This window comes from Camellia sinensis, chromosome 4 (assembly GCF_055761805.1).
Source record: "Camellia sinensis isolate YWXY chromosome 4, ASM5576180v1, whole genome shotgun sequence".
In the NCBI taxonomy this organism is placed as follows: Eukaryota; Viridiplantae; Streptophyta; class Magnoliopsida; order Ericales; family Theaceae; genus Camellia; species Camellia sinensis.
In genome coordinates this window covers 27,302,586-27,323,117 of record NC_138964.1, presented here as the reverse complement: position 1 = coordinate 27,323,117, position 20,532 = coordinate 27,302,586, and positions in this window count along the sequence as shown.

The following is a 20,532-nucleotide window of genomic DNA, read 5'->3' as shown; positions in this document are numbered from 1 at the left end:
GATTCAGATTTAAGGAATCTGCCCTTGCCTTAGATATGAACTGGACCGCCGAATGAGTTCGGTTCGTGAAATGGCTGAGGTACAATCCTTTCAGCAAAAATCTGCCCTTGCCCCAACCAGTGCATGAGCTTCATAAGCCGAATAGGACTCGTTCATGGAATGGCTGTGGCATAAATCGATCGACATTGGGTTTAAATACTTAGTGTAGACGTCCCCGAACGCCCCGGGAGGGTTAAGTCCCGTTCTGTTCATTTTGGGGTCACTACAGCTCAGGACTCTCAAAAGTCACGGTTCTAAGTCTGAACCAAAGAGTCCAAATCCGGCAAATCGTTTTGAGAAACAAATTTTTGAAAGAAGTGCCAAACATGGACTGCTTTTCCAAATACAGAGTCGCCACCTAAATATTTTATTTTGGGAAATTTAGGAAACCCTGACTCGGTGCCAAAAGGCCACGTGTCCGTCATCATCAAAGTTGCCTCGGCTCGGGAACTTGGGTACGATTGGGGAAGGTCACTTTGTGAGCACCCCCGCTCGCCCGATCAAAGATCGGCCTCTACTAACCATGATATCTATTTTTGAAAACATTGTGAGTTCTTATTCCGTTTTATTAGCCTAGGTTACTACGTGATGCGCACAACATACAAATATAGACCGGGTCGCCTGAATTGGAACGAAACATTTCATGCTTGTTTTTTTGAAAATGGTTTGCTACCCGCAGGTAGGCTTTAAAACATTTGATGATTTATTCCAATTTAAGTAACCCAACCTTCACCCACAGGCATTCAGGTAGTTATATCATATAAGCACATAGACTCATGGTAAGCATGCTATTCATGGCAGTCACTCACACGCATGCAAGGATGCTAAAGCATAAAGCTTACCGAGTACTCCAAGCCAAAATAGGAATTCATTAGAAATCATGCATGATCCTAACTATACAGAAATGCCTAATGCAACACATGCAAAATGCAATTATAGCAGGCTCGGCTATTCTAAGATGGCATATGAAATGTTACAACTATCATGTATTCAACTTTGAAATTGAAAGTACAATGCAGTTAGTATGATGCGCCGAGCCCGGTGCATGCAAAACTGATGAATGAATGCAAACATGCTGTCATACTGTATGCTAATTGAAACATGCCCTAATCTAACCATCATAAGCAGGTAAATAAAAGGGAAGAAAGACGTGGGGTTGGAAGACATACAACACACACACGCACACTTATTACAGTTGTGCCCTCGCGCAGAGGGTCCGAATAAATAATACAGTCTCGAATAAAAGAATATTACAGTCCAAATATTACAGTCCGAATAATGTACAAATTCCTAATTAATTAACAAATCAACTAAGAAAATAAATAGAACTGGCATGCAAGCCAGGGACTGCCTTGCTTCTGATGGATGATACATGTCCGGGTTGTCTTGCGCGGAAATCCACCGGAATGCCCCAATTAGCCTCTGTTTACACCTGTTCTTGAAATGCGTGCCAAGCCCCAAAAAGTTGCTGATTCTTCGTTTTGCTACAACAGAGAGCAGGAAAGGGGCATGGCAATGTATTTGCACAGATATATGCATGTCTCGAACCTCGTGCCACCAATCACGCATACCGAGGCATGATGGCCGAGGAGTCGAAATGCACAACTCAATATAGAATTAATGCACATGAAACTACAGCTAAAACCTAACTCCATCATGGATAATCCGGAGTGTCGGTGACTTGGAATTGAGATACGTTCCGTCACTCGGAGTACGAAACGCACCTCGTTTCCCGTCCCGGGCTAATTCCTATTCCGAACACGATGCAATATGCATGATATGCATGAAATGCGACTAAGATACAATCCTAACATACACCATGCTATGAAAGTGAGATGCCTCGAAGTGCGTGCACACTGGCACGCAAACCGAGAAAATGACAGAATGCGATCTAAGATACAACCTAGTATGCACTATGCTATGAAAATGAGATGTCTCGAAGTGCGTGCACACTGGCACGCAAACCGAGAAAATGACAGAATGCAATCTAAGATACGACCTAGTATGCACTATGCTATGAAAATGAGATGCCTCGAAGTGCGTGCACACTGGCACGTAAACCGAGGCAATGACGGAATGCAATCTAAATGACATGGAAACATGATATCGACTTATACCAACATGAGTGAGCCTCAGCCACACTCACATAGGATGCCGGCGGATAAAAAATGAAGTGCCTCGAAATGCGTGCACATGGGCACGCAAACCGAGGCAATGGCAGAATGCGATGTAATGACATGAAAACGTGATATGGGCTTATACCAACATGAGTGAGCCTCAGCCACACTCACATAGGATGCCGGCGGATAAAAATGGAGTGCCTCGAAATGCATGCACATAGGCACGCAAACCGAGGCTATGACAGAATGCGATGCAATGACATGAAAACATGATATGGGCTTATACCAACATGAGTGAGCCTCAGCCACACTCACATAGGATGCTGATGGATGAAAATGGAGTGCCTCGAAATGCGTGCACACGGGCACGCAAACCGAGGCGATGACAGAATGCGATGCAATGACATGAAAACGTGATATGGGCTTATACCAACATGAGTGAGCCTCAGCCAAACTCACATAGGATGCCGGTGAATGAAAAATGAAGTGCCTCGAAATGTGTGCACACGGGCACGCAAACCGAGGCAATGCAAAAATGCAAACTATGGCATGGGAAATGATATGCAAACATGGTAATGGGATTTCAGCACTGAAAAGTGGGGGAAAGCAGCCCCGAAATGAGGCGAAATGACACCAAATGCATGAAATTGTCCCGAAATGCGAATTTAGGCACCCGAAATGGCCTATAGCTATGCCAAACATGCACAATATGGACATGCAATGCAAAGACAGAAGCTAGACAGTCCCAAAAAAGGCACTTTCACAGTTATAAACATGGCCAAACAGCAAGCATAGGTATGGCAAAAATAGCATGCAAGAATAGGGGCCAAGAGAGGGGTAATGAAGCAAGTGATATAAGCAAAATCCAAACTGAAAAATTCCCTTCTACAACACTGAAGAGGGACCAAAAATATGAATATTTACAGTATATGGAAGCCCCAAAATCAGTATACAAACATGATAGAAATGTAATGCAAAATGAGGCTCAAAAGTGGCTATAACATGAGGTATGCAAAATATTCACCAAACAGCCAAAGACCCTTAATAAAACATGTAGAATGGGCCAAAATAGGACTATTTCCAGAACTGTAAAATGGCCAAAAACAAAAGCATGATAGGCTAACTAAACATGCAAGAATGGGGAATAAAAGAGAGATATAACATGAAGTGGCATATGGAGGTCCCAAACCATGAAAGGACCTAAATGAAATATGAAGAATGGACCAAAATAAGAACTTTTTCAGAACTGTAAAATGGCCAAAAACAAAAGCATGGTAGGCTGCCCTTGCATGCAAGAATGGGGAATAAAAGAGGAGTATAAAGTTAAGTACAACATGGAAGTCCCAAATGGTGTTGAGCTCTTCTTCAATGTTGAAGAGGGGCTCAAAATAAGCCTAATATCAGTTTACAACATGCTCAAAAACAGATTACTCATGGGCCAAAAATAGCATGCAAGATTATGACATATAAGAGGATCAATGAAGCAAGTGCATCATGGAGGGCTCAAACAGGGTTGAGCCCTTAATGAAAAGTGAAAATGAGCTCAAAAGAGGGCCCATTTAAGTTAGGGCCGGAGCTTGAAACAAAAAGCATGTGGGGCTTACAAATGGATCAAGAAAAAGGGTCAAAGAGGAGAAGTGTTACTCACCCTTGAAGATCAAAGCTTTTGTTGCTTCTTGGATCAATTTGCAGCTCCTTTAGCCTTTGAGAAACCTTCCTTGTTGCTGGAAATGAGGTGGTGGTGGTAGAGCTTGGTGGTGTAGAAGAAATGGTGATTAGGGACTTGGAAGTTTCAAGGAAATGAGAGGTATAGAGATGGCTTTGTGTATGGAAGCTTGAAGACCAAATTTTCTAACCCTTGAATGTGATATAGCTTGCTTGTTATAAGGGCCAAAAAGGGGGTGTAAAGGTGGGGGAAAAGGAGAGCAACTTTCCCCCACAAAATATCCCCCGGATAAAGATCTTTTCTGGGGGATAAAGCTCCACAGCTGTAAAGTGCACAGTGCAAGGAGCTCGGTCGGCCTGTTACTTTTGCTGCAGGTGGCCGGCCGACCACACCCCCTAGCTGGCCGGCTAGGGGTCAAAAGGATCAATCAAATTTAATGGCCGACCACCAACTGATGGTGTCCTCCTATCTGTGTACAACACAACCCTGTGGTTAAAAGTCCAAGAAAGTGGGTCCAAGGGGTTCAACATTAGCTCGGAAAGAGGGGTTCAAAAGGGTCAGGTGGAATTACTGGCCGGCCACCAACTTTTAGGGTCCTCTCATGTGTGTACATCACAAATATGTGGTTCAAAGTTCAAGAAAAAGGGTCTAAGGGGTTCAACATTAGCTCGGAAGGAGGGGGTCAAAAGGGTCAAGTAACATTAATGGCCGGCCACCACTTTTTAGGGTCCTCTCATGTGTGTATATCCCAAGTATGTGGTTCAAAGTTCAAGAAAATGGGCCCAAGGGGTTCAACATTAGCCTGGAAGTGCGAAAAACGGGCGTCGGAGGGCGTCGGAGGATGTATAACTGGTTGCTGCAACAATTGCTGGCCTCCCACCCTTCAGTGACCTCTCTAGTGATAAAACAGAGGTACATGCCAAAAATGAACGAAAACCGTTGCAAAACGAATGCTCGGGGACCAAAACGCGCAGTTCGAGGTCCCGAAAATGGGCTGTTAAGCACCGAAAGTGGCATTCAGCCACGAAGTGGGTTTCTCAGACCCCAGTGTCCCTCAAAAGGGATTAAATAAGATGTATGCCAAAAATTAGAACAAACGGAGGTGGTTAGGCGGTCCCGAACCGAGGCACACGGCCAACGGTCCTGAAAAACCGGAAACCGGACTCCGAAATGGGCAAAATGGCCTACGGCCACAAAATGCAGCGCACGGCCACTGAGAGATGGTCTACCGGACCTCTCCCTCCCCTCAGGAAAAGAAATAGAGAAAATCGAGTCTGGTTCGCAAACCGAGACAAGGCACGGAAGAGGGTTCGGAAGTCCGGAGGCAGGGCTCACGGCCGCAACTCTGAAACTTCTGAACGAGCACATTATGCAACATCACCAAGCGCTCAATCGGTGACGTCTGAGTCTTAAGGTCGGTCAAAAATGGGGTGTCTACACTTAGCCGATCAAATTATTAAATCTGTCCTTACCCCAGCCAGTGCATGAGCTTCATAAGCCGAATATGACTCGTTCATGGAATGGTTGTGGCATAAATCGATCGGCATTGGGTTTAAATAAAGGAACTTTCCCTTGCCTCAGATATGAACTGGACCGCCGAATGAGTCGGGTTCGGGAAATGGCTGAGGCACGATCCTTTTGGCTTAAGGCCAAGGGATTTGGCCGACTCGAGTGGAGAGCCATTGATCGTTTGAATTAAGGGATTTGCCCTTGTCGGGGGTGAAGCTGGAAAGCCGAAAGTCGCCGGCTTATAGAATGCATGCATTAATGAGGTCTCCTTAGGAACGCGGTGCGCCCATGAATTATTTAGAGAGGGGGTCGTGTCCAAACAAAACTCAACCCTCTATGAGGAACTAAACAAAACTCAATCCTACAACGAAGAGTGAATGTCTAGCAGATTATTCTTCAATAGCAAAGGGGAAGGCAAGACACTGGCGAAGCTAGACTCGATTAATTGAGGTGGCGAACTTCCCCGAACGGGGGCTAGAGCATCTGCTGAGCATGAGAGGCGTCATTCTTCTCATCGACGAAGCAGGTCACCCAGAAGGGAGAAACGACAACGGGGCAGTTCCCCTCGTCCGCGCAACGAAGCCAGTGGGCCATCACGCCCATTGAGCTTTGCAGTTTTTGTCGATAACAAACCGATGACGGAGGGTAGTAGAATTTACGTGACTGATTTTTTTGCCAGAAGTTCAGTAGTTGATGGTTGGTCGACGAGACCTCGAAGTGTTCCGAGAGGGCGTTCATGGGGCGGTGAAGGTGCTGTACACCTCCTACGAAATCGGTATGCGTCTTCGTGCTGCTCGACTGGAGATAGAGCAGAGGGACGAATGCATTCGAAGCCTAAAAGCTCGCGTGGAGAAGGCCGAGCGTGAGTTGAGAAAGGTCAAGGCTGGTGGGGAGCATTCGGCCGGAAAGTCTAACCCGATCGTGGAAGAAAGGGTTACACAACAGCTAATAAGTCATGCGATCGCCGATCGGGATACGGCTAGCATGTTTGCGATTGAGTCCGCCAAGACTAGGGCTTACGAAAAAGGCTTCCATGAAGGTCGGAAGGTCTGAATAGAAAAAACCAGGGAAAAACTCGCCGAGGAGGTCTGCTGATGTGAAAATCGGGGATTTCGGCATGGGTGGATCGAGGCACTGAAGGCCGCAGATACCCTTCGTGCAGCAGGTGTTTAGTCGGCTTCACCGTTGTATCATCGCCGCAATCTTCCCTTTGACGCGTACGAGATAGAGAAGAGTGACGATGAAGGTGGCGCCGCATAAACTTTTATGTAAAAATAAATACATTTTGTATTTATTTATTGTTTAATTAATAATGTATTCGAAAGTAGTTTAATGAGGACATATATTTTTTCAGAATGTTTTTGTTGTTGTACCAACTATTTTATGAGTGGATTTAATTATGATATTTTGATCTTTTTATTCCAACTATGATAGTATGAAACTATACTTGTTTGATAAAATGACCATGACCATGAAAATATACATAGTTGGCCGAAACGTTACGCAAGGTGCCCGAATTCGGCCCAAACATATGGATACGGCTCTCGGAATTCTACACCTCATTCGGCCCAGGCTTGACGGTGTCATGCACTAATGGTGCTCCGAATCCGGAGTCTTAGTCGGCCCAAAGGTGTCATGCACCGATGGGGCTCTGAATCCGGAGACTTGGCCAACCTTGACATCCACGAAGGGCGCTCCGAATCTCGAGTCTTAATCGGCCCAAAGGTGTCATGCACCAACGGGGATCCGAATCCGGAGTCTTAATCGGCCCAAAGGTGTCATACACCAATGGGGCTCCGAATCCGGAGTCTTAGTCGGCCCAAAGGTGTCATGCACCAACGGGGCTCCGAATTTGGAGTCTTATCTTGGCCAATCGTGACATCCACGAAGGGCGTTCCGAATACGGAGTCTTAATCGGCCCAAAGGTGTCATGCACCAACGGGGCTCCGAATCCGGAGTCGTAGTCAGCCAAAGATGTCATGCACCAATGGGGCTACGAATCCGGAGTCTTAGTAGGCCCAAAGGTGTCATGCACCAATGGGGCTCTGAATCTAGAGACTTGGCCAATCGTGACATCCACGAAGGGCGTTTCGAATCCGGAGTCTTAATCGGCCCAAAGGTGTCCTGCACTAACGGGGCTCCGAATCTGGAGTCTTAGTCGCCCAAAGGTGTCATGCCCCAATGGGGCTCTGAATCCGGAGACTTATCTTGGCCAATCGTGACATCCACGAAGGGCGCTCCGAATCTGGAGTCTTAATCGGCCCAAAGGTGTCATGCACCGATGGGTCTCCGAATCCGAGTCTTAGTCAGCCGAAAGGTGTCATGAACCAACGGGGCTCCAAATCCGGAGTCTTATCTTGGCCAATCCTGACATCCACGAAGGGCACTCAGAATCCAAAGTCTTAATCGGCCCAAAGGTGTCATGCACCAACGGGGCTCCGAATCTGGAGTTTTAGTCGGCCCAAAGGTGTCATGCACCAATGGGGCCCCAAATCCGGAGTCTTAGTCGGCCCAAAGGTGTCATGCACTAATGAGGCTCCGAATCCGGAGACTTGGCCAATCATGACATCCATGAAAGGCGCTCCGAATCCGGAGTCTTAGTCGGCCCACAGGTGTCCTCTACCAACGGGGCTCCGAATCCGGAGTCTTAGTCGGCCCAAAGGTGTCATGCACCAATGGGGCTCCGATTCCGGAGACTTATCTTGGCCAATCGTGACATCCACGAAGGGCGCTCCGAATCCGGAGTCTTAATCGGCCCAAAAGTGTCATGCACCAATGGGGATCCGAATCTGGAGACTTGTCTTTTATCGGAACACTTTTGAACTAGATTGCGCAATGAATAAACAGGAATCTTTGTATTACAAAAGTGGGATATGTACACAATGAACCGTTCTAAATTAGTATCATTCCCCACTGGTCAGGTTTAATGATAGAATTTGCACAAATGCGTTGAATTCCAAGGCCGTGGCAAACTCCTTCCAAACATGTCTTTTAGCCGATATGCCCCTGCTCCTACGATCGAATCGATCTGATAGGGGCCGTCCCAGTTAGGACCCAATTTTCCATCAGCCAGTTTCCTGGCAGCTGCGAGTACTTTCTTCAGGACCAACTCTCCCGATGTGTAGCGGCGCAATTGAACACGCTGGTTAGACCACTTGGCATGTTGTTGCTGATATCGTGCCATAGACGCAAGGGTTCGGTCTCTTCGTTCTTCGACCAGAATCAAATCCAAAGCCAGCATCATGTCGTTTCGGCCCATATCAAACACTTGTGATTTCAGGGTTGGGTGGCCGATCTCCAGGGGTATGATCGCCTAGGTTCCAAAGCATAAAGAAAATGGCGTTTCCCCGGTAGATCATCTCGGTGTAGTTCGATGAGCCCACAATACACTCGGCAATTCTTTGACCCATTTGCCTTTAGCCTTTTCCAGCCTCTTCTTGATGCCATCCAAGATAGATTTGTTAGAGGCTTTAGCTTGACCATTGCTTTGTGGGTAAGCCGGCGTGGAAAAGTAAGGCTGGATACTATACTTGCTGCACAACTCTCGGCAGATGCCACAATCAAATTGGATGCCTTTATCTGAGATAAGCGCTCTAAGAATGCCAAATCGTGTTATGATATTTCGCCAAACAAAGCGCTTCACGTCGATATCTTGGATGTGCGTTAGTGCCTCCACTTCAACCCATTTTGTAAAATAATCTGTTGCGACAATCAAGAATCACCTGTTACCCGGGGGATGAGGCAGAGGTCTGACGATGTCAAGTCCCCATTGGGCAAACAGCCAAGGACTGGTTATCGAGCTTAGCTCTTCAGCAGGCAAGTGGGTCAAAGGAGAACTTTTGGCACTGTTCACACTTTTTCACGTAACATTCGGCATCGGCTCTCATTGTCAGCTAGTAATACCCCTGCGTTACGGCTCGATAAGCGAGAGAGCGCCCGCCAAAATGGGCGCCACAACGGCCTTCATGTATTTCAGTCAGAAGCTCTTCGACTTTGTCCGGATGCACGCATTCTAAATATGGACCAGAAAGGGATTTTTTATAATGCTTTCCTTGCGGGTCCAAGTAGTATCGCAGGGCTTTGTTTCGCAGTTTGTGCACTTCTTTCTTGTCTTCTGGGAGCTGTTCGGAAGATAGGAACGCAGCGATGGGATCCATCCAACTTGGTCCAGATTCTATGACATTGAACTGGACTTCCTCCGAAGGGTCGATGCTCGGCTCTGGGATGAATCCTACCTCGATGATCCGTTTAATCTCTAAGTTAATGACGGAGGCAAGGCAAGCCAGGGCATCTGCCTGTGTGTTCTGATCACGTGTTATCTGATTCAATTCATGATGGTCAAATTTTGCCAGCAAGGAGTTAGCCGTTTTCATGTATGCAGCCATTCGGTCGTTTCTTTCTGTGTACTCCCCCTTTAGCTGGTTGATCACCAGTTTTGAATCACAAAATACAAGCAAGCGTCGAGCACCTAGAAAATGTGCGTTCCGCAAACCGGTTAGGAGGGCTTCGTATTTGGCTTCGTTATTTGATGCTTCGAAGCCTAGCTTGACGGCCTGCTCAATTATTGCGCCGTCGGGAGCCATGATTGCTACTCCTGCCCCACTGCCACATTGATTGGATGATCCATCACAGTACAACTTCCAAATGTCCCCAACATAAATTCTCTAGTTCGGCTTAGGTTGAACTTCGTCAGACTTGAAGTCGGCAAGACCCCCAGTGAATTCGGGCACAAAGTCGGCAAGTACCTGTCCCTTAATGGAGGTTCTAGGTAGAAACTGAATATCATACTGGCCAAGTTCAAGTGCCGACTTTGAAACGCGTCCTGATGCTTCTGCACTACGTAGCACTGATCGGAGAGGGTGATCTATTAGAACCCTGATGCTATGTCCCTGGAAGTAATGCATCAGTTTTCTGGCCGCCATGACCAGGGCTAGGATGAGTTTTTCCAGTGGAAGGTAGCGTGTTTCGGCGTCAACCATTGCCTTGCTCACATAATACACTAGTCATTGCTCCCCCAGCTCTTCTTTTATTAGTACGGCACCGTAGACACCCCATTTTTGACCGTCCTCAAGACTTGGACGTCACCGTTTGAACACTCGGTGATGATCCATGTTCGTGTTCGTTTTGAGTTCCTGGAGGCCTCGGCCACACGCCGTCTCTCAGGATCTCTTAACTGGCCTGTTCTGTGCTTGGTTTTGCACCAAGGACATGGTTTTTGTGCTTCTGAGGGTAGGAAGAGGCTTGTTATCCATCCCTGAAACCCACCGGCCGTGGTATGCTTCAACCGGCCTTGTTTTTCTTCTACCGACCAACTGTTTGGTCAGTCAGCATTCTCTTACGTGTATCGGCCTTTTCTTGTGGTTGGCCGACCATTTATTTGGCCGATGGACTCCTTTTCTGGCCGGTACCACCTTCTTACCTTTTTCAGGCATTGTGCATGCCAGCTGTGCCAGCTGGAGTGCACGGACCTGTCCTCCATACACGTGTATGGAGGAATTGCACCTTTTTCACCCTTTTGGTCTAGCTTCGTGGGGAAGCTTGGACCTTTGTCATAGCTTCCTCAAGAAGCTTAGACACATGTCTCAGCTTCTTTAAGAAGCATTGACCCCTTTTGTTAGCTTCTCTTGGAAGCTTCAGCCTCTATCTTGCTCTATATAAGGAGACCTTCACTCTCCTTTGAGGAGGTTCAGTAAAACCAGAGATAATACATATATATCTGATATATACTCCACTCTCTCTCTATATCTCCCTCTCTCTTTTCATTTGTGTGTGTTTGAGGGCCTAAAAGTGTGTTTTCTTCTTAGTTTTGCACTAAGACACATAGCATTATACCATACTTCGGTTGTGGAGGTGTTGAGAGTTTGTTCTTGGAGTTTTGAGGTGGTTTTGATCCGAAGAAGGGGGCTGGACTTGCTGTTCTTGAAGTGTTCTTCAAGGGTAACACTATTGCTTTATATTCCTCAATCTTGCATTAGCTTTTACCCCCCTTTGCATGCTGTTTTGAACTTTGTGTATAACTGAAAAAAGTCTTGTATTTGTATGCTTAAGATGTTTCATTAAAGTCATTTTTGTGTTGGGGGTCAACCTCCCCCTCTTAGGCCTTGTTTGGCCCTTTTGTGCCTTCTTTGGTTGAGCTTTGAATACCTTCGTGTGTTGGTCTTCTCACCACTGAAATCCAAAGGATTTTCAGTGGTCAAGAAGTGGTTTTGAGGTCTTGCATAGGGGAGGGACACCCCTCTCCCTTTGTGTCTCTTTTGTCCATGTTCTTGGCTCATAATGGTAGCATGCATGAGTAGTTGTCTTTGGCTCCATTTTAGAGGTTTTTAGGTGTTGTTAGGTCATAATAGGCCTCTGTTTTTGGTCGGATTAATGGCCCATTTCATGCATTATACACTTGCCTTGTATTCCCCCATTTTGCCTAGAAATGCATCTTGCCATTAGACCATCATGCTTGCATGTTTTCACCTAGCTTTGTGAAGCTTTTGGTCATGTTTCATCATACTTGAGGTCTGTTGGGTGTTGATTTGGTCATGCCTTTCATGCTTTGTATAGTCTTTTTGCATTCTAGCATTTTGGCATCGGGTGTGTGAGTCATTAGCATGCTTTATCTTGGCTATTTCAGTGATTTGGAATCACTTATTAGGTCATTTTAGTCCATGTTTTATGCTTACATGTTTGCATTTTGTTATCCTTTCAATGCTTTGAAGAGATGTGATCCTATGCTCCATATATAAGCCATTGTGCATGCTTATGTGTTTAAGTCTTTGGGGTTGCCATATCAGTGGGTTTTGGGGCATATTTTGATGCATAGAAACTCTATTTTTGGTTGCTTAGTCCATGCCGTGAGTGGTCATCATAGTTGTAGTAGAATGCTCCTTTTTATGCTTTAGTCTTAGGCCCATCGGTATGCATGTTTGCATGAGCATTTGTCCACCATTCCACCACTTTTGGTCACTGTTTTGGGGCATGGCTGAGGCCTCCCATTTCAGTTTAAGACCACCCTTGTATATAGTTGCATGCTTAGCATGATGCATGTTGCATTACATTAGTTATATGCTTGCGTTATATCTTGTTTGCATGTTTGCATAATGTTTAGCTGAGTGCATCACATAGTCTTGTTGTATGCTTGACATGTTCATATTGCATTAGTTTAGCTTGCATGAGTATGTAGTGTCATGTTGCGTTAGCTTAGCATGCTCATATTGCCTTGCATGAGTTGCATCACTTTGCATTGTATATGGCATACATGCATTGCATCTTGTTTGGTTTGGGGTGTCAAACCAAACTTGAGGAATGAGGCGTGTTCGTACTTAAAGTGACGAAACATGTCTCACTCCTCGGTCGCCAATGCCCTTGACCTCAACATGATAGGGCATGAGGCATTCATTTCTTTTGTGCATGCATTTACATTGAATGGCAAACTTGGCCTCTTAGGCCATCATGCATCAAAATGCATAATTGATGGCCCGAGGGTCGAGAGCCACGCTTCCTTGAGTCCATTGCATGATAGGGAGTGTAGCCATGCTCACATTTGCTTGAAAATTCCATGCCATACACTGCTTGCCCTCTGCTGCTGTCAACTACAGGATTCTGCAAGAAGAAATAGCCGGCCGGCCATTTGTAGTGCCGACCGACCATCAGTGTCCAGCCGATGTCCCAATATTTAGCCGATGAGCATATTCCCATGGCCGGTGATCTTATTCCTTGGCCGGTGGCATTCCACAATGCTCAAAGAGCAGTTCAGAAGCAACCACAGGATTTTCATAATTTTCAGAGGAGCAGGGCAGTGTAAATAGAGGCAACAGTGGCATGGTATCGGGTTTCCGAGCAAGGCAAATCGAGCATGCATCATCCACGCATTTTGAGGCAGAGCTGCGGCGGTCTCTTGAGTTTCATATTTAGGCTGTTTTTGTAAATAATTTGTTAATTAATTAGAGGGTTTGTAATAATTAATTGGCTAGGATAGGTGATTTGTTATTCGGCCTGTATTATTCTTTCGAACCCTTCGAGAGAGGGAAAATTATGTAATAAGCGTGCGCGTGTGTGATGCATGTCTTCCAACCCCACGTCTTTCTCCCTTTTATTTACCATCTTACGATGGTTAGATTAGGGCATGTTTCAATTAGCATACTTATGCTTGCATGTTTGCATCATTCACCTGTATTGCATGCACCGGGCTCGGCGCATCATACTAACTGCATTTGTATTTTAATTCTAAGTTGAATACGTGTTAGCTATAGCATCGTCATATGCCATCTTAGAATAGCCGAGCTTATTGTAGTTGCATCTTGCATGTGTTGCATTAACCATCTTAACATGGACTAGGATCATGCATTTGATTACTAACTAGTTTCTGTTTTGGCTTGGAGTACTCGGCAAGCATTTACGCTTTAGCATCCTTGCATGTGTGTGAGTGTTGCCATGATAGTATGCTTACCATGAGGCTATGTGCTTATGTGATATATCTGCCTGAATGCCTGTGGATGAATGTTGGATTATCTGAATTGGAAAAATGCATTGACTGTGAGTTTTAAGCCCACTAAATAGTGGCAAAACCATGTTTTCCTAAGCCCATCCGAGGGTGGCAAAATCTGCATTTTAGCCTACTTACGAGTAGCAAACCATTTTCAAAACAAACATGAAATCTTTTGTTCCAATTCAGGCAACCCAATATACTTGTATGCTGTGTGCATCACATAGTAAATCTAGGCTAATAACCGGAATAAGACCACATAATGTTTTCAAAACTCGATATCATGGTTAGTAGAGGCCGATCTTTGATCGGGCGAGCGGGGGTGCTCATAGCTGACCTTCCCCAATCGTACCCAAGTTCCCGAGCCGAGGCAACTTTAGTGATGACGGACACGTGGCCTTAGACAACGGGTCAGGGTTTCCTAAATTCCGCCAAAATAAATATTTAGGTGGCGACTCTGTAACTGGAAAGCAGTCCATGTTTGGCACTTCATTACAAAAAATCTGTTTTCAAAATTGATTTGTCGGATTTGGACTATTTTGGTTCAGATTTAGAACCGTGAAAATTTGAGTCCTGAACTGTAGTGAGCCCAACAAACAGAACGGGGGATTCCCTCCCGGGGCGTTCGCGGGGACGTCTAGAGTTTCTGGTGACTCTATTGGGGAGTTTGGAGAACTTGACTCGAACTTGTGATATCTTGTTTTGATTTCACTTATGTGTTTCTTTGCATTGCATGTGCATTGCTACGCCTAGGACACCGTGTTTGCCGTCTGGTATTCCTGAGCAGTTAGCCTGAGGCTGCGTGCCATAAGATTGATCGGTTACGGGTTCTGCCAGTATAGGAACACAAACCCCGATTTTACCGAGGCACCCTTTTGACCATTCAACCTAGTGCATATTCGGAATCCGTAGTGACCATTCCAAACTAGGACAGGTTGCTTACCCAATGTTAGGTTGTTTGAAACCACTGCGTGCGTAGTGAAGCCCTAGCTCCTGGCAAAATAAGATAGGGAAACTCTACCCCAACATAGGGGTGTTTTGGCTCTCACTTATCTGTTATGTGCTTTAGAGTTGGCCTCTACAAGAATGCATGTATCAGCTCACAAGTTTGGGAATCAGGCCTGCGGGCACCAGCTCAGTATTTTGGGAGTCAGTTATCTGCAAGTATCAGATTCGGTTTTCGGGAACAGTGATTCGGGGACAATAATCAGTATTGAGGAACAGTGTATTCAACTTATCAACCGTGTGTTATGATGCCCAACTGTGTGTTGTGTGTTTATTTTACGCTGTTATGCTGTCCATTTGTTTGGTTATTATTATTGCTTTATTTATCTTCTTACTAGGTAGTTTAGCACAATTGCTTCCGACCCAACAGATATTCCCCAAGCACTCTGGATTAGAGGTCGCCGACTCAATCGATTTGAGGATCTGGTCGACGGACAACCAGTGTTTTATTCCTTACCCCCGGTTATCAGACGGAGGTCAAGAAGATGCAGTGTATCGGTACCGAGACTGCCAGATCAGTGGTCTTTGAACAGTCGAGTCGAGATTTCCGAACCTACTATAGAGGCAGATACACCGGCAGTTCAGATAAATCAGGGTAGTATGTCAGGGATGAAAGACATAGTGCGCCAGCTCCAGGAAAGCATGAAAGCCATGCAAGAGGATGCTGTTCGTCAAGCAAAATTCGCCAAACAGCAAGCCGTTGTTATGGCCCAACAGGCAGAGCTAATTACCCGGTTACAACAGTAAACCGAAGCATCCGCTTCACACCAGGTTCCTCCCCCAACAAGAGTCTCGATACCTGAGGAGACGGCAAACGTCCAGAATGCCCAAGAAGATACGGACATCCCAACGGGGCCAGCTCCGCCTCCGATTTTACCGCAACTGTCCAAGGCACCCACGCCTATCAATCAACCGGACTCCCCCTTTGAGTTCGAGGTAGACCCTACAGCATTGAAGTTGAGCAAGCTTGAGAAGTTGTTCAAGAAGTCCCAAAGGGTAAAGTCCATCCCAGATATCGAGGACGGGTATACCAACGTGGCTGTGACGCTGCCAGATCGATTCAAGATGCCACACATTGATCGTTTTAATGGATCCGGGGATCCCATAGTACATCTACGGTTGTTTTCAGATATCTTAAGGCCGATGGGCCTCACCAGACTACAGAAGCTATCTTCGTTCGGCCGGACCCTGTCGGGTATGGCGGCCATCTGGTACGCCAAATTAGAAGATGATGTTTAGAGAAACTGGGATAAGATGGTCGAGGCATTCATTGCACAGTACTCTTATAACACGCAAATTGAGATTACGACCCGTGATCTCGAGACGACAAGGTAGGAGCCTAAGGAGAGCTTTTCGGAGTTCGTAACCAGATGGAGGGCTAAGGCCTCAATGACGACCCTAAGGCCCACCGATAAAGATCAAATTCGGATGATCGTACGCAATCTCCAGCTTAAGCTGATGCAGAAAATGATCGTGCTCCCCTTCCCTACCTTTTCTAATCTGCATGAGATGGGAGTACAGATTGAGGATGCCTCGAAGCAGGGCTTGATTGACAATGATAGAGAGCAACCCAGGAGAACTTTCAATAGTAATACCAATGTAGGCCCGAGTGGTGCTGCGACCACAAGAGCCTCAGAAGTGAGCATGGTCACCACCAACACCCCTACAAGAACCATGGCAACTACGCCATTCTCCGTTGCGTCCGGAAGAAATACACAAACAGCAAAATACCAACCCAAAAACCAAAGAACCTTCGCCTCACTATATACGCCCCTGTCCAAAGCTCTGGGGGTTTTAACCAAAAAAGGACACTTGAAGCCCCTAGAGCCGCGACCATTACAGGAAAAACTTCCCCCTACCCACAACCCAACCAAGTATTGCGCATTTCACCAGCAACATGGTCATGACACCGACCAATGCTTCTGATTACGTCATGAGATTCAAGATCTCATTGATAATGGGGTGATTGTGCCTCCAGAAAAGCCCAACGTCACAACCAACCCTCTCCCACCGCACAACCAAGCTCCACCTCCCAAACGAATCAACTTTATCCAAACCAAGGTCACGTCATACGACCCCAGCATCTATATCACCCCGTCCCGCCTACCTAAGCCGAAGGTGCTCCTTCTTGACTACACTGACTTGTGCATGTTAGACATCTCCAGAACCCAACCCGAGCCAACGGTGGTGACTGTCGAAGACAGAACAGGGGAGACTTCAGTGGAGAATGGTATTGTTGAGTCAGAATCTGAGGAATCTAGGAATTTTACTGAAGAGATGTACAATCCGAGTGATTACATTTTGTCGGTAGGCCATGATAGATCAAGTGTGGAATTGCCAGAAAGGGTAGAGCTTTGTGTGATACAGGGGGATAGATTTGATCAGAGAATAGAGGACTTAGCAATTGTGGAAGGGGACTTTGCTGACCTCCAATTTTTTAACGAACAAAGCCCAGGGGATGTGGTCGTCAACTGGTCAGATTTCGAGGAATCAGTAGAGGTTACTGGGTGGCTTAATGACCTACTAGACGTTGTTGAAGAATCTCAGTTGGAATAGGACAGCCTATGCAATCGGGTAGAAACCTGCAGACGTAGCGCCAACCACCCAGGTGATAAGGGCATATGATAATATAAGTAGAGAGGTAAAGGGGACCGTTCAAATTCAGAGGGCCGGGACAACATGAGGTAGACTTTCACGTCTTAGAAGTTCCTGCGACCTTCAATCTACTTTTGGGGCGGCCGTGGTTGCACCAAGTAAAGGCAGTTTCATCCACTTTGCATCAGATGGTGAAATACCCCCATGGGAAGGGAGTAGCCATTGTTTTTGGGAATTCATCGATCCATCCACCGCCGGAGGTGTCTACACCAGTCCAGGAAATTGAGCACGGTATGGAGGATGTGTTCTTATCCAGTTTCACTCTGGCTGAGGCCTGGGTTGTGCAGAACATTTTGGCTGCTAATGAGGGGGTGTATGTTAGTGCTCAATCAGTATACCTCATGAACAAGCTTCAACACATCCCCGGGATGGGATTGGGAAAGAGTGGCTGGAAGGGCGTTGCAGCGTTGGCCGAAGTGCCACACAACCCACATACCTTTGGTTTGGGTTATCTGCCCACCAAAGAGGATTGGATAAGGAAGGGTAAGGAGCTGGCTGGGAGAGCCAAAGCAAAGAGGGCAGGGAAGCCTTTTGAGTTAATGCACCGGCCCATCTAGGGTACCCTAAACGGACGCTTCGTCCGGGAGGGGGAGGACTTTCCATTTTGTGGTTTCCCAGAGCCATGGTTGAACGCGGAGAGGAAGCGCATGCCGGGGTTTGAGATCTTCTTCGACTTGCAGTTATTCGGGGATGACGTTACCGAAGAGCAGGCGGACCCATTAGCTGACGTTGAGCATAGCAAGAAAGTGGAGTCTGAGGACGTTGAAATTGAAATGGGGATAGCGCTGGCATGTCTACTTTCAGATCCTCCGATCGAACAGAAGTGCTTGGGGGATAACTTCTCGGTGTCCATGATCGGGAATGAAACAGCTGCGGGCCTACCAGCAAACATTTTGGATGCATCTATCGCACCCTCTCTCATTTGGTAGTATGAAGAGGGATTTTTGTCAAGCAGCACCGGGTCAGGTAGTGAGCCGGAGTCTGATTCCACCGAATTTATTGAGTCGGAATCAGGTTCCAACTTGTCTGAGTTTGAGTCCAGTAATCCTGAGGGTGATAACCCGGATACCACAATCCTGTCCAGGTTGTCTTTTTCTTTCTCTTTTCAGTCTGTTGGAACAGAAGAATCAGACGGTTTGGATATGCTTAATGAGAATGATGTGGATGTAGTTTCTGAGTACTTTTCTGTGCCCTTGATTTATTGCTTAAATTAGGACTTTCAAAATTTTGATGAAAACAACGAGGAAGAAATTTCTCCAGTTTTGCAACGCTTAATTGAACAAGAGCAGGAAAGATTTGTTAAACCCTTAGTTGATGAAATCACTACTGTGAATGCTGGTACTGAGAAGGACCCGCGGCTGGTCCAAATCGGGTCCACGCTGTCTTCGGAGGAACGCGAGCGCTTAGTCGCTTTATTAAAAGATTTCAAAGATGTTTTCGCGTGGTCCTACGAAGACATGCCTACAATCGATCCTGAGATTGTACAACACTGAATCCCTCTTGACCCCGAGGCCCGACCCATCAAGCAAAAACTTAGAAGGATCTGCCTAGACTGGGCCCTCAAGATTAAGGAAGAGGTCACCAAGCAAATAGACGCAGGGTTCCTGTTGGTTTCCGAATACCCAATTTGGATGGCCAACATTGTGCCAGTGCCAAAGAAGGATGGTAGGATCAGGGTGTGCGTGGATTTCAGGGATTTGAACAGAGCTAGTCCGAAGGACGACTTTTCCTTACCGCATATTGATGAGTTAGTGGACTTCACAGCGGAGCATGCTTTGCTTTCATTCATGGATGGCTTTTCGGGCTACAATCAGATAGTGATGGCACCCGAGGACCGAGAGAAGACTGCTTTCACCACCTCGTGGAGGACATATTGCTACAGAGGGATGCCATTTGGGTTGAAGAGCGCTAGAGCTACATATCAACGGGCCGCGACCACGATATTACACGACATGATCCACAAAGAGGTTGAGGTGTACGTGGATGACATGATTGTCAAGTCCAAAGAAAGAGAGGGCCACTACACTGCCTTGCACAAGTTCTTCCAAGGAATCAAAGAATTCCGATTGCGGCTGAATCCTCAGAAGTGTACGTTTGGTGTTACAGCGAGGAAAATGATGGGGTTTCTGATCACACAGAGAGGTATCGAAGTCGACCCTTCTAAAATCAAGGCCATCTTAGAAATGCCACCACCAATGACTGAAAAGGAGGTACGAGGCTTTCTGGGTAAAGTGCAATTCATAAGACGGTTTATCTCAAAATTAACCTTGACTTGTGAACCACTTTTTGGTCTCCTAAAGAAAGGAACGAAGTTCCAATGGGACGACCGATGTCAAGCTGCTTTCGAACAAATCAAGGAATACTTACAGAACTCACCCGTGTTGTCACCGCCTGAACCGGGGAAGCCGTTGATATTGTACCTTTCAGTAACTGAGACTACAATAGGCTGTATGCTCGCGCAAGAATCAGAGGACGAGGTGGAGAAGGTGTCTACTATCTGAGCAAGAAGATGCTAGAATATGAGACTCGCTACACACCGTTGGAAAAGGCTTGCTTAGCCTTGGTATGGGCTACCAGGAAGCTGTGACACAACCTGTTAGCTCACTCCGTAATGTTGGTTTCACGACTGGATCCCATCAAATATCTTTTCGAGAAACCAGCACTTACGGGTAGGCTAGCTCGTTGGTTGCTGTTGCTTTCCGAATTCGATCTGAAATATGTGACGCGCAAGTCAGTTAAAGGAAGAGCAGTAGCAGAATTCTTAGTCGATCATCCGGTGGATGGGGGTGAAGCAGTTGAGTACTTATTCCCAGATAAGGCCATTTTGCATATCGACGATGAAACTTGGACGATGTACTTTGACGGAGCATCAAACCAGTATGGGTATGGGATAGGGGTGTTGCTGATAGCACCTGACAATTCGCGTATCCCTCTAGCCTTCAAACTTCGGTTCAAAGTCTCGAACAACGAAGCAGAATATGAGGCATGCATTGCCGGTCTAGAAGCAGCCCTGGAACTAGCGGCAAAGCGGTTGGACGTCATTGGGGACTCGAACCTTGTTGTGT